This window comes from Astatotilapia calliptera, chromosome 10 (genome assembly GCF_900246225.1).
Source record: "Astatotilapia calliptera chromosome 10, fAstCal1.2, whole genome shotgun sequence".
NCBI lineage: Eukaryota > Metazoa > Chordata > Actinopteri > Cichliformes > Cichlidae > Astatotilapia > Astatotilapia calliptera.
This window is the reverse complement of record NC_039311.1, coordinates 5,565,882-5,579,027: the sequence shown is the minus strand read 5'-3', so window position 1 is coordinate 5,579,027 and position 13,146 is coordinate 5,565,882. Positions and strand designations below refer to the sequence as shown.

At 45.5% G+C, this 13,146-nt stretch overlaps 1 pseudogene; it reads right to left on the bottom strand.

Annotated features, from left to right (window-relative positions):
• Nucleotides 1–727: 727 nt before the first annotated feature.
• On the bottom strand, nt 728–10,661 carry LOC113031106 (rho GTPase-activating protein 32-like; annotated as a pseudogene).
• Between the last annotated feature and the right edge of the window lie 2,485 nt (nt 10,662–13,146).

The following is a 13,146-nucleotide window of genomic DNA, read 5'->3' as shown; positions in this document are numbered from 1 at the left end:
GTTTTTCCCCAACAAAGCAGCAACAATGTGTTCTTCCCCACATTGTTCAGAAGGACATTGTTTCCAGCTTTATTCAGTTAGCACAGAAAGTACCATCAATCTGATTCGGGGGGGGGGGACAAGAAAAATAACCCCTTACAGTTCTGGTGCTACAACAGGCATTCATCCACGTTCCCATCTTTATCCCATATGTGCAAGAACTGTGCCGAGTCATTTGGTCCCTCTTCTAATGAAGAACAGGAGTACCAACACATTCCATTAGAAGTCATTGTAATCAGTTTATAACAAAGTTACGTAAAAATGGCACAGTCAGAGAAAATAAAGACATTGACAAGCACTACATTAACTCAAAGTACCCGGCTGCAGGTCCTCATCCAACCTCCTGCTCAGATTCTTCAAAACAAACATGGACACGCTGCTTCTGTCACATTAGCAGGTGGCCCTGCGTCGACCTACACGTATCCCTCCTCCTGAAACGACTTGTGCTGTGAAATCCAGAGAGAACGCAATGGATAGAGAAGTACACAGAACTGTTCTGTAAGAGATAGAGTTGCATGCATTTCTAAAATGCAAAACCTTAGTCCCAGTTGATGCTCATACCAGCGACACACCATATAAAAAAAAAAACAAAAACCAAACTAAAATCCCTTTTTATGGGTGTTTCTATTTGTATATTATAGTATATATAATTTACATTTTTGTGGTTCCTAGTAAAAGTAACCTCACGTCTTTCATATCATTATACATTTATGACCGGCTACTGTCTCAATCAATCACAACAACAAGACCTCATGGACAATAATTTCAGGTATACATTCAGGACTTTCTGTAAAAAGTCTTACAATATTCTTTACAATTCTTTAAAAATACAGAGAAGCAAAAATATTGGTGATACATCAGTCCACTGTCCTGCAGAGGCTGCTCAACCATAGCTCAGAGTCTTTCTTCTACACAGCTTCAGATTATTTTACACCTCCCCCTAAATGCTTCACTCTGTATGAATCTCTGTCTCGGGCCTCTGCATGGCCAGGCTAGTCTGGATAAAGGCCCCCTGACCTAGAGCTGTGGAGTAAGCTCTGTTGTTGTGGCTCACTGGAAATCCTGGGGCTGGGTAGGAGCTGGACGCTCCATGTTTTTGAACAGGGGCATGAGGCTGAGGTACTGGGTGGTAATCGTCCAAGTTGTCATAGTGGGACTGCACTGCTTTCGTGCTGTGTTTCTGACACGAGTAGTCTCTGTCTAGGTCTGCTTTGGCCTGGCTGTAGTGCTGCTCTCGGACGCTGTGCGATCGCTCGGGTTTGGAGCGGCCGATTTGTTCCCTGGGGGCTGATGACTGATCGTCTGTGCTGTGAAAGCCGCTTGATGTTTTCACTTTGCTCTGGTGGTGGTCAGAATCTGGACACTCGTAACGCGCCTGAAAGTTTCCTCTTGTGTTTAGACCTGCTGCCGTCGTCTCCGGGCTCATACTTGGCCTCGTGCCGACCGCTCTCCTGCTGGTGAGAGAGACTGTGGCTCAGAGCAGAGGGAGGGGAGTGAGAGGACTGGCATTTCTTGGAGCTGCTTTGCTTGGAAAGTGCATCAGGCTTGTCACCCCACTCCGCTGCCCTGGACATGCTTGTCAGTCTCCATGTACATGAGGGCTTCAGGGTCCGACACCATTTGTCTGGGCGGTAGCGGCCCGTCTTTGCCTCTCAGACGGTATCAGCACAGCTTTGCCTGGGTCAGATTTACTGCGCAGGTGCAGGTTTCATAGCCTGATATATCTGCTGGTGTGAACAAGCCCACGTTGTCATATTGAGAGAGGGACGGGGCCTTTAACCTTAAGCCTGGCCCTGCTCTCCCTGCGGATAGAATGCATACGCAACCTTTCGGACTCCTCTGGGTCCCAGGATAAGTAAGCAGCAACTTCTTTGCTCCCATGCCCGGGGGCATGTCCCTGCTCACAAAACTGTGCTCCTTCCCAGGAGGAAGAATGTGGCGAGTGAGGTAGTGATACCCAGTCGCCTTCCCACCAGGACGCCCAGGAAGTGTTCCTGCATCTCGGCCGCTGTAGGAGTGAAGGTGCCTGACTCTGATAGTGCCGTATGGGTCGATGTCATAGAAAGGCGCCTCCAATGGGCCTGAACCAGAATATGGACTGTAGCGGTACTGGACTCGTCCGTTCTCAAAGTAAGGCTGCAGCTGGGTAACATGGTAGTCTGCCTGCGAGGACTGCTGCGGGGGCTGCTGGTAGGCTTTGCACTGGTACACCGGTCGGTGGTAGAAGAACATGTCGTCATCTGGAGGAACTTCAGTCCTCTGGATGGGCACTGAGCGAATGCTGGAAGGAACATGGAGCGAGTGCACTCTGCGGATGGTGGGATAGCCATGGGTTCTGTCATGACTGTAGCCCTGGTGCCCAGGCCCTGGGGCTAGGTAAACACTCCTGGGGTTTCCTCTGGACTTGATGGAGTGATGGTAGGACCTGGGGCCTAAAGTGCTGTATCTGTTATCTATTCGGGCACTGTAGGGTATCTGAGGCTCAGACTTTGACACATAGGTGTGTGGAGGGACACTGTCTGGTTGGTAGTGGTGTGGTATAGACTGCGGGCCCAGAGTTACAGACCTCTGGTGGTAGTATGCAGCTCCTGGAGGATCAATTAGGACGGGTTCTCCTTTAGCGTGGTACAGGTAGGCTGGCTGGTGCGTGGAAGATTTACGAGGAGAAAGAGGATGGTGAGGGAGAGCATCCTCCATATGGCCAGACGGAGGACCTTCACCCAGGATATGGTAGGAGGTTTCACTGTGGCTGAGTGCTGCTGTGGCCAGTTTGCTCTCTATAGTGCGAACAGGAGGGGCAGGAGGAGTGGGTCCATAGGAGTCGTGATATTTTCCAGACTCTGCACAGGGCTGCACTGGCTTTATGGCCTCCCAAGGTTTCTCCACAGGCTCAGCAGAGGTGGGTGCGACTCTTGCGCTAGCCTTTGAGAGATGAGGCTGGGGTTGGACTAATGTCTGGGAATGTGTGTGAGGCTGTGTCTGAGCTGGAGGTTGTATTTGGGCTTGGCTCTGCTGCTGAGTTTGGGTTTGGGGTGGTGGGACTGATCTTTTCAGCTTCTGAGCTGGCTGTTCTGGTGGTTTTGGAAGAACTGGGGTGGTGCCTTCTCCTCTGGTTTGACCTGAGAAAAAGAGGCCAACACAGGATAAGTCATTATTTATATCAGGTTTAGGGAAAAAAACAAAGAAAGAAAAGAAAAATAAGAGTTGTGCATTTTTTTTTAGTAACACAAGACTTTTCCAATATGAACTGTAAGTATCTAAAGTATCAGAGTATTTGAATGCAGAGTAGTAGTGGTATACAGTCAATTATTTAAAAAATACCTATATACATACATACAGGTAGAGACTTGCAGCCTACACCGAGGATAACTTCTGTCAAAAATAGGAGGTGGTGCTGAGAACATACTCAATCCCAAAACAGTGAGTTTTGAGATTCACTGCTAGGACCTCTTGGGACCAGCCAACATGATATCCTTACCTCAGGACCATGCTGCTGTAAGTTTCCACTCTCCTTGTTGTTGCCACTGGGGGTTGTGGCTGCAGTGGAATTGGATGAGCTACTATGAAGTGGGACTGGTCCTGTCACAGGCTGCTGTCTTTCTGGACTTTTCCTGGTTGGAGAACTCCGGCTGGGTGATGTGGAGAGTGGGGCACAATTGTAAAGTGGAGTGTCTGGTGGGGGGTCCACGTCTGGCTGCGATGCAGTTATAGAGGACTTGGCACTGTCTGATGGCTTAGTGATCATGCTGGTTAACTCTGGTGGCTGGTGTTTGTTTGAAGGACTGGAAGTGGAGGGATGAGATGAAACTGTGATCACACTTGTAGCAGCACTGTTTGGTGGGGGAGTACTTCCTCGTCCAGCTCCGTCTTCTGAGGCAGTCTGGAATTGTAGGACAAAAGGATGTGGCGAGTCCTGGAAGCTGGAGGCCTCATGCGGCTGCAGAGGGGACAGCGGTGTTGAGGGCTCAGAAGACCGCAGTTGAGACTGAGTGGACACCTGCTGAGCAGACTCAGCCAGGGCCAGGGCCAACATGCGGGCAGCATTTTTAGGAGGTGGAGGAGGAGGGACAGAAGAGGGTGCTGTAGAGTTGAGGGAACAAGGGGTTGGGTCCTTTGAAGAGTCCAGAGTTGTGACTCCTAGTGGGAACACAAAAAACACAAGGGAACTATAGTTGAAGCATGAATAAGCAAGAGCTCTAGGTGATTGTGGAACAGGCGGGAAGGTTTTAAGGTGCTTTAAGAGTGGGGAAAAGGCGGGGAGTAAGTAAGGTGCTCAGACATCGGAAGAAAAAGGTTTAAGATGAAATCCTTGCAAAGCTAAACCTGGCAAAAAATACACACAAACACTTTACTTTTATTTTCATCTAAAGAACAGGTCGAAAGTATGTATCTCATTCGCTGCCCTACCTTGGTGCTCTTGGCTATTAGCAGCTGGTCCCTGCTGCACGCCGTCCTCTCCCTTTACCTCTCGGCTGTCCACACTGTCAAAGGCTGCCAGTTTAGAATTCAGCTCCATTTGAAAAACTTCACTTAGCGATGGCTCAGCTACTTTCAGCAATACACTGCCCATCAATGTAGGAGAGTCCTTGCATATCGAAGGAGAAGATAAAGACTGTGGAAAGACAGCCTGTCCAGCTGTAATCTTCCCACGTGTTTCTGCGGACAAAGTGTCTGAAGTGACAAAAGGTGTCAAACTGGCGGCCTTTCCACATTTAATAGGTGACACGGCCTGTGTGGGTTTATCAGTGTACGAGTAAGACGCAGTCAGCTTCTTGTTCTCTGCCTTTTCCCCTGTATTCACGCTGGTATCGGTGGATAGCGGGGAAGTCAAGCTGCTGATGAAGGAGGCAGAGATGAGATCAGAGCCATTGGTCTTGCCACAGATGTTGCCCCGGTTCCTCTTTAAAGTGGAGCCCTCAGCCCTGACCGGTGAATCATCCAGGGGGAAGGCATAGGAGGTGTCAGGGAGACTGCACTGGAATGACATGGGGTCGAAGTCCAGGGAGGCCATCCCGATGTCTGGAGGGCTGAGGTCCACGTCTTCACCTGCTGAGCGTGGAGGCGAGATAAGAGCAGGCACACAGATGGGTCCGTCGTCTCCGTCGCTGTCTTCTGTGCCATCCAGGTTATCATACGAGTTGCAGTGCTGCCGGCTGTCCAGCAGCTCGCCGTTAAAAGAGGCTGACAGAGCATCGCTGCTGGAGCGCGGTCGCCGAGGACGGTACACCTTGGACTCGCCTGGCGGAAGAACAGAACACAAACGATAAAGATAACGACCGATTAAGCTTTCTATTCCAAGTTTAAGTGAAGTGGAGGTCATAAATAATTACCTTCAACATTATGCAGGGAACTCAGTGACTCTTCACTTTTGGCTGACCTTAATGTTGCAGTGTCTCCTCTTCCTCCTGAAACACAACCATCAACATTCACTGCTGTCACTTTGGTGTATTTTGTTAAGCTCTTGTTGCTGCACAACGCTGATTAGCTCCAGACAGTTTTTACTGCAGATGCGGCGTGAGCACTCACCAGCGAGAGCCATAGCCTTCAGCTCATTAGGCTCACTGGGATTGCGGTGCAACTTCCGCTTGGACATAGAGGAAGACTTGCCCAGGTTAAAGAAAGAACGCCAACTACCTACAGGAGACTTCTTCGACTTGTTAGGCGGTCTCTTCCTATAATAGAAAACGATGATGGACAAGAAAGTCTTGCAGTCTCACCAGAACACCAGCAGAAGGAGCACCATGCAAGGTTTTTCCATTATAATAGACATTAATAAAACAGGAAAACAGCTGACCTCTCTGTGGGAAACTCAATGACGGTGTGGAACTTGCCCTGCAGAGCAGCTGGACCTTCACCCACTTCAATGTACTTGCTGTCTTCAGTGACTGGAGAGTTGATCTGAGCCTGGGTCCTGGCCTGGGCCTCCTCTAGACTTAGAAGCTTTGTTGAGGGTGATGAAACCAGCAGGGACTTTGGCCGTGACAAAGAGTTGTGACCTGACAATGTAGCAGAAAAACGATCAGTGGCAAACTATTTGAATTTAGCTTAATGTGTGCACGCTGGCGGGATGTCTATACCTGCTCCCTCTCTTATTAGTGAGCTGAGTTTAGTGCTGAAAAGCACATCAACATGGTTCAAAATGAACTCCACCACTACAGACTGGATTCGAACTTCCATGAAGGCTGCTGTGCCGCTGAAGCAGGCGGATTCAATCTGTTTTGACCTGAGACAACAAGAGAAAACGCGAAAACAGAAGTGAAATTTTCTTTAACTCAGTTAAAGAAAATTGGAATTTGAGTAAAACCATTCTGAGATGAATTTCCAACATGTGATGGCTGCTTAAACCCTTCAGTTCAGGCAGAATGACTCATTATAAAAAACAGACAGAGTGTACTTTGTGTGGCAAACATTAGAAATCAGGCCAGTCTAAGAACCCAGAGTGTGTGGCACCAAAAAGAACAGCAACTTTTATTTCTTATACTTGAAATTAAAAAGCTCATTAGAGGCATCTTGAAGTCTCCAGCCAGTTGAGCAAATGTACAGATGAAGAGTTACAATTCATTCAACACAATGAAAGAAAGCAGGATGAGCTCTCACCTCAGCAGGTTGGGCGCCCACACGATGGCAAGGTTCTTACTGTGCATGTTGGTTATGTAGCTAAATGCTGCCAGGCGGGAAAGGTGCCTCATGAGGAACTCCAAGGTCCTAAGAATCACATATTCAGATTCAACTTGCTCCATCAGTGATGTGCACGCTAACGGACATGATAAAACTGTCTTCAGAGCATCAGCGTTTTGCTTTAATCCCTATTGGAATGCCAGTTGCAAATTTCACACAGTCTGGGAAATTCAATTAATCCTAACACAGACAAAGATTCCACTCAGTGCAACAGCATTACAGAAAGCTCTGATTCTAACACCATCAGACAGACAACTGAATGCACAGCCAGTCTGTAACCCTGCAGCTCCTTAGCCTGCCAATGGGGGGCAATGTGCCTCTACACTAACCTGTAATGCGGTGGCGGAAGCTGCTGGATGACGTCATGGATTTTGATGAGTCGTTCTTCGTCTGTCGCTGCTGATACAGCCTCCTTCGAGTGAAAGCAAAACAAGAGATTAGGAGACAGGGAGAGACTGACAGTAATGGGATTTGGCGCTATGTCCACATTAAGCTTAATCCATTGATATCCCAAGTTCATGCTGATATATAGGGCACAGACAGAACATCGGTCTGTAACCGCGAAGCCCCCTCCTCAGTCTAGCTGCCATAGCAACCAGTAAGTATTTACTTCATCCTGAGGGATGCCTCTGGTGTGCTTGGAGAAAGTTTTTATTCCAAGTCACACACAGTGGTTTGCTGCATTTTTAATGACAGGGTGTGTCGAATGCGGTGCTATTATTTTAGGGGTGTCTATGGCCCATGACTGGAGGAGGAATTTCAAGAATTCCTATAAGATAAACCTGTTTTATTTCTTTTCTATCGAGATCAAATTTGAAAAGTCAGCAGTCAGTCACGGCCAATCTGCAACAGTTAGCAGCCCTGTAGCCCACATTAGTGTTTTACTTACAGAGAACTTCTCGTAGAGCTGGTAGGTGAGCAGTGGATTAGGCAGCTCTCTGAAGTAGAGTTTACAGAGCGAGCCAACACAGTGGATGTCCTGGATGTAAACATCTTTGGTCAAGTCAGGGATCTGCTCAGAGTCAAACTCATGCCTGATGGGAGAGAAAAGGACAAAGCAACAAACTGCAGTCAACAAACTAACATGTGAGTGCTGAGACAGGCCATGAAACGGTTCTACTTTCCAGTAGTGTTTGCAAAGATCTTTTCCCAGCAATGCATCAATCTTTTCTCCATATAATATTACACAATGTCAGAGTGTCACATGGGCTCAGGATTGGCAGAGCAGGTCATCTACTAATCTGAACGTTGGTGGTTCGATCCCCGGTTGTTCCAATCTGCATGCAAGATGCTGAACCCTGAGCTGCTCCTGATGCATTCATCAAAGTGTGATCATTAGAAAGCATCAACGTGTGTGTGAATGGGTGAGAGAGACATGTTGTATAAAGTACTTTGAGTGTTGAGTCCCAAGCATTGGATGTCGGTCAGTTTGTGCCTCCTTACCGCAATTTCTGGATATTTGAAGCAATTCCAGACAGGCGGTAAATGCCGTCCACCACGCCGTGCTTCTCAATGAATTCCGTGCAGCTCTTGAGGACCTGGGGCACTGTCAAACAAAAACAACGGCAATTCATCATTTTCAATCTTTGCTGAGCAGCAGGACAGAAGAAGATGCCAGGATACTGAGGGTGGACCAACTTTTTTGTGTTTTCTGATGGAAAAACACTCTCGGAGCTAGAGTGGACACATACGCATACTGAATCATGCATTTCTTGACCTGGTACTGTTAGGTTGCCTTAAAACATTTTCTGTTTTGATGCAGGCAGTCTGTAAGGAAACTGTCAGCGTGTGAGGCAACCAATCACCGAGCCAGTGATTGTGTGGTAGACCGCTAAAATCACGAAAAAGCTTAGTGTCTCCTCATTCTCCTTCAGGAGCTATGCATAATACAGACATGTTATTCGTCTATGTGAGCGTGTCTATGGAAGATAAGGACAGTGTGTATATGTACGAGGAGGCCTCCCCACAGCTCACACATCATTTTAGATTGACAGAGTGGGACACTTGCTGAAGCAGCTGTTCAAATTCCACATGTAGCCAGAGAGAAAATAAGGCCATTCATTCAATGTGAACAAACAAGCGGATATTCTACCGCACAGGAGAGGACCGAGTGGGAAGAACTTGTTACAAGTATCTCTTTCCACAAAGATGCACAGCATGTGTTTAAATGTGGAAATCACTAGACTGTTTCCTCATCTTTTAAAAGCACTTTAAACTGTTAACCTGGCCTGTGTTCAACCAGAAGTGAAAACCCTTTATCCCTTACTCACGGATGTATCACATGAGCTGGGTTTTGAAAGATGGCATACAAATTACAAGAAGGGCTACAATGAATCTTTATGTTGTGCTGGGAGCAAGCGCTGTTTCCTACAGACGTCTGTACAATCATACTGTATTTTAGAATCGGAGGAGTCACAACATGATGACAGAAAGAACGCAGGTTTAAGGCACTTCCAAGGCAAGATAAGTAGAATTCATGTGCCTTTTACAGATGACGACAAAATTATTAGCCCCCCTATGAAAATGTTATTTTTTTTAATTGTTTTAAGTATTTCCCAAGTGCTGTTAACAGTAGCAAGGAATTTTTAATACAGCTTTTCCAAAAATTACAGTTTTATTTTGGAACCTTCGTAATATTTTTTCTTTGGACTCAGAAACAAAATGACTTCATCAAAACTAAACAGTTGCAGAATCAAAATTTATCCAGGCTGTTCTTTAAGGTGTCCGTTCTGCAGAAGCAGTTGTTCTGGGGTCTTCCTCACAAGTAAACACCTTAACTGTCTGACCGAGCACCATGTGACTGAGACCTCACGTCTCCCCTTACAAGGTAGGGCAGGATTTCCAGAGGTCAGTCCAGCTCCTTCACCCACAAATGTGTGACAGAGCACCCACTGATAGGCGACTATACTATTACATGGTTTGAACTGTGATCGCTGTAAACAAATGTGCTGGCCAAATGAGAATCCTGCACGTCCACACATGCAATGTCATCCATTAACCTGAACAAATGGGCTTTTAAGCTGAACTAAAATTAAGTTACTGATCAGTGCTCAACAACAGAGCAGTATTATTAAGCCGGTCAGAGCTGATGTTAGGGTGTAATCAGGCCACCATTATGACCATTATAGCCAGATACCAGGCTGCAGATGGACTTTCAATACAGCAAACATCTTCAGTGCAACCAGATGAGCTACAAGCTCATATTTGCATGCCGTATGAGGCGGACGCCATTCAAACAACTGTAAGATAACAGGTGAAGTGAATAATACTGGTTATGCTGCAGTGTTCTTCCGGGAAACCTCGGGACCTGGCATTCACGTGGATGTCACAGCATCCACTCCTAAAAGCCAAGGCTACAGCGTGGCTACCATGGCTACAGCGGGACAAAGTGTCTCCAGCAGGACAGTGTCGGCCAACGGGCAAAAAAAAGGGCTCTGGACCAACTTCAACAACGACAGCTAAGGCGACCCAGCCTCTAAACTCTCCAAGCAAACTGGAAAAGTAAGATAGATGACAAGAATGCTTACCAGTGCAGTATCCTAATCTAGAAAATGAAAGGTTTTACGTAGGCTGTCAGAGTAAGCTACATAACCGCTCAACATGTAACCACTCTGTGCACAGACATTTGGACTGTAATTTCCATTAAAATTCCAATATTTGAAGAGCAAAAAAGCTTTTTTTTAGCCACAATTATGCGATTGACTACTGATATCATTAACGGTTTCAAACGCTGCAGTTTTGTAATGCTCTGTCACTCACCATCATGTCCCGAGTTGAGGAGGTGTTCTCCCAGGTCACAGCCAAACACCCTCTCCCGGAGGATGCCTCTCTGCTTCAGCTTCTGCTTGGTGGGCCTGGACTTCATGAAGGAGCGCAAGAAGGTGATCAGCTTCCCGTGCTTTTTAGACACTGAGGAATCAGGGAGGGAGGAAAGGAAGGACACATTTTAGATCCCTCACACAGCAATACGTGAAGGCTCAGATTTCCCACAAGATGCATCCATGCACTACAACTAAACCCCCAAGATCGCTTCAGGTTGTCCCATTGTGAATTTCAGCTTCATTGTAACGGAAACTCCTCTTTTATGCATCTGTAATTTCCTTAAGCAACGTCTTCATTCTAAAATACCGCCTTCCTGGCAATTACAAAGGAGTCCCTCACATCCATGAGCATCTATTCAAGAGAAGATACACCCCCCCCATATCAATCAGATAGTCTGAGAAAATCCATAAGCTCCTTAAATTACACACCATTTGTTTTTGCTACTTTGAAGAGACGTGGAAACGCTATCCAGTGAATAAGATAAGCTGCCTGTTTGGGAGGACAGAATTCTTGACTGCTAGGATGAGTCGTTTTACACTCTCTGGTCACTTTACTTGACACAGTTGTGTAGACTTGCTTCATGAAAGCTTCAAATGTCCTTTAAATGTGCATTTAGTTCACAACAACATGGAAAAAACAAAATGCACAAAAACTCCAGCATGTTTCCATTCACCGCTCACAGAAGCATAATGGTATACTGGTGCACTGTGTCAGTCATTCAAAGAGCAGAGTGGGTATTCAATAAACTTCACCTTCCTCTTATGTTAGCTTTCTGCTACCATCTCTTATGTTAATGGGTCACCAAAAAAAACAAAAAACCCTTAAAACAGGGTTCATCATCCAGTTTGATTGTCACCTACTGGTTACCTCGTTAAGCTACCTTAACCATAAAAAGTATGTTTTTATTATTTTTCTTATGGCCCCCGGGGCTTTTGTTACAGTTTACCCTCTCATTTTCAATGTTTTAAAAAAGGTTGTTATAATATCTTACTATTACTGAGGAGTATTAGAAAACATCTCTAAAATATATTTGTTTTATTTATTTTTTATGTAAATATTAACTATAGTAACATCCGTGGTGTTATGGGTCTGTTTAGACTTAAACATATTTACTCTAAGAAAAGGGCAAAAAAAATTATTTTTTCAAACGTTTTGTTGTGAACAATATTGAAACAACAGCGATGGTGTCTGTAAAAACAACCTGAAGAACGCGGAGCCCTGTAACTGTCCGTCTGGACTTTTCCAGGGAAGCAGTAGGGATAAAGGGCGCCGTTTGTTCAGGGAAGGAGAGAAGCCCCTAACTTCTCTCTAACAGTGTTAGTGAGCTCAGAGTGTGTTTATGATTTCAGTTTTAGCCCTAATTGTCTTCTATTATAACGGGGTCGGAACCAACCCCAACGACACAAAGGTCATAATATCTGCCAGAGCTTTTTATTTAATATAACATTTAAGAGGCACTCTTATGCATTTAAAACCTAAAACTGGGTCTGTGTCGATCCTAAAAAAGACGATGGGTAATGCTGTGATTTCCTTACTGGGAACGTTTTTCATTTTCACATTATATCGTCTAGCCACGGATCACTTTAAAACTCTTAAAGCATTATCAGCTGCCCTTCTGTGTACCTCCACCACACTGGAAAGCTTCAGAGTTAAGCCTGAGTCATCACAGAGAATGAAACCATGTCTAATCTTTTGTGTGTCTGCCCTCACAGACGTCAGCGGTCTGCTCTCAGCTTGTATCAACCACTTCAGTCAAGACGTTCTTTACTTATTATTGTTTTGTTTTTTAAGTTGCCTCTTTTTGATCATTATACCTTCCAACCCTTCACACTAACTACTTGTTTGACTTTCTGTCACCCTGAAAGTTATTTTTTTCTCTTTAACTTGGAGAACTGATCATCCATGCTACTGAAATCTGACACAGACTGCGTTGATTGAGAATAACAAGCAGTCTGGAAGTTTGGCTGTCTCGGCGCACGGACCCTAAACAGCACAGCTTTTCTGTTTCAGATTGAACCGCCCAGCATACGTTTAACGCAAACATGACACACAAACTCCATTCACTGTGTTTTACACTCTATTTATTACCACTCATAATTATTGAGCGATTGAAATTTGGAAAATACAAAGATCAGCTATTTATACGTCTGAAAATCTCAAGGAATAAGAAAAATATTAAAAGAAAAAGATGAGGTGGATTACTGTGCATGTCCCAAATTTTTGGATAAGGTACAGATTATATGCTCAGGTTAGAGAAGCTGCAGGAGACCACACAAATCCCTAAACATGCAGAGGTTTTCACGTGTATGGTCAATTCCATACTGGTGTAACAGTATAATGCTAATCTGCCTGGCTGACAGAGCAGGATGGAGGCGGAATGTGACGACTAATGCTTACAGTGAACAAGAAGAGGGACAGTGAAGCCCGCCCCACTCGTGGCTGCCATTAGAATTGAAGTTTCCTTGCGAAATATGGAGGAAGCCCTTCCTGATTTCTGCTTAACAAATCACTGGCCAATACAAAAAGACGCCTAATCTGATAATGTTGATACTCATTTTATTGCTTTTTTACTCCTATTTTGATAACTGATATAAGGGGCGTAAAGGA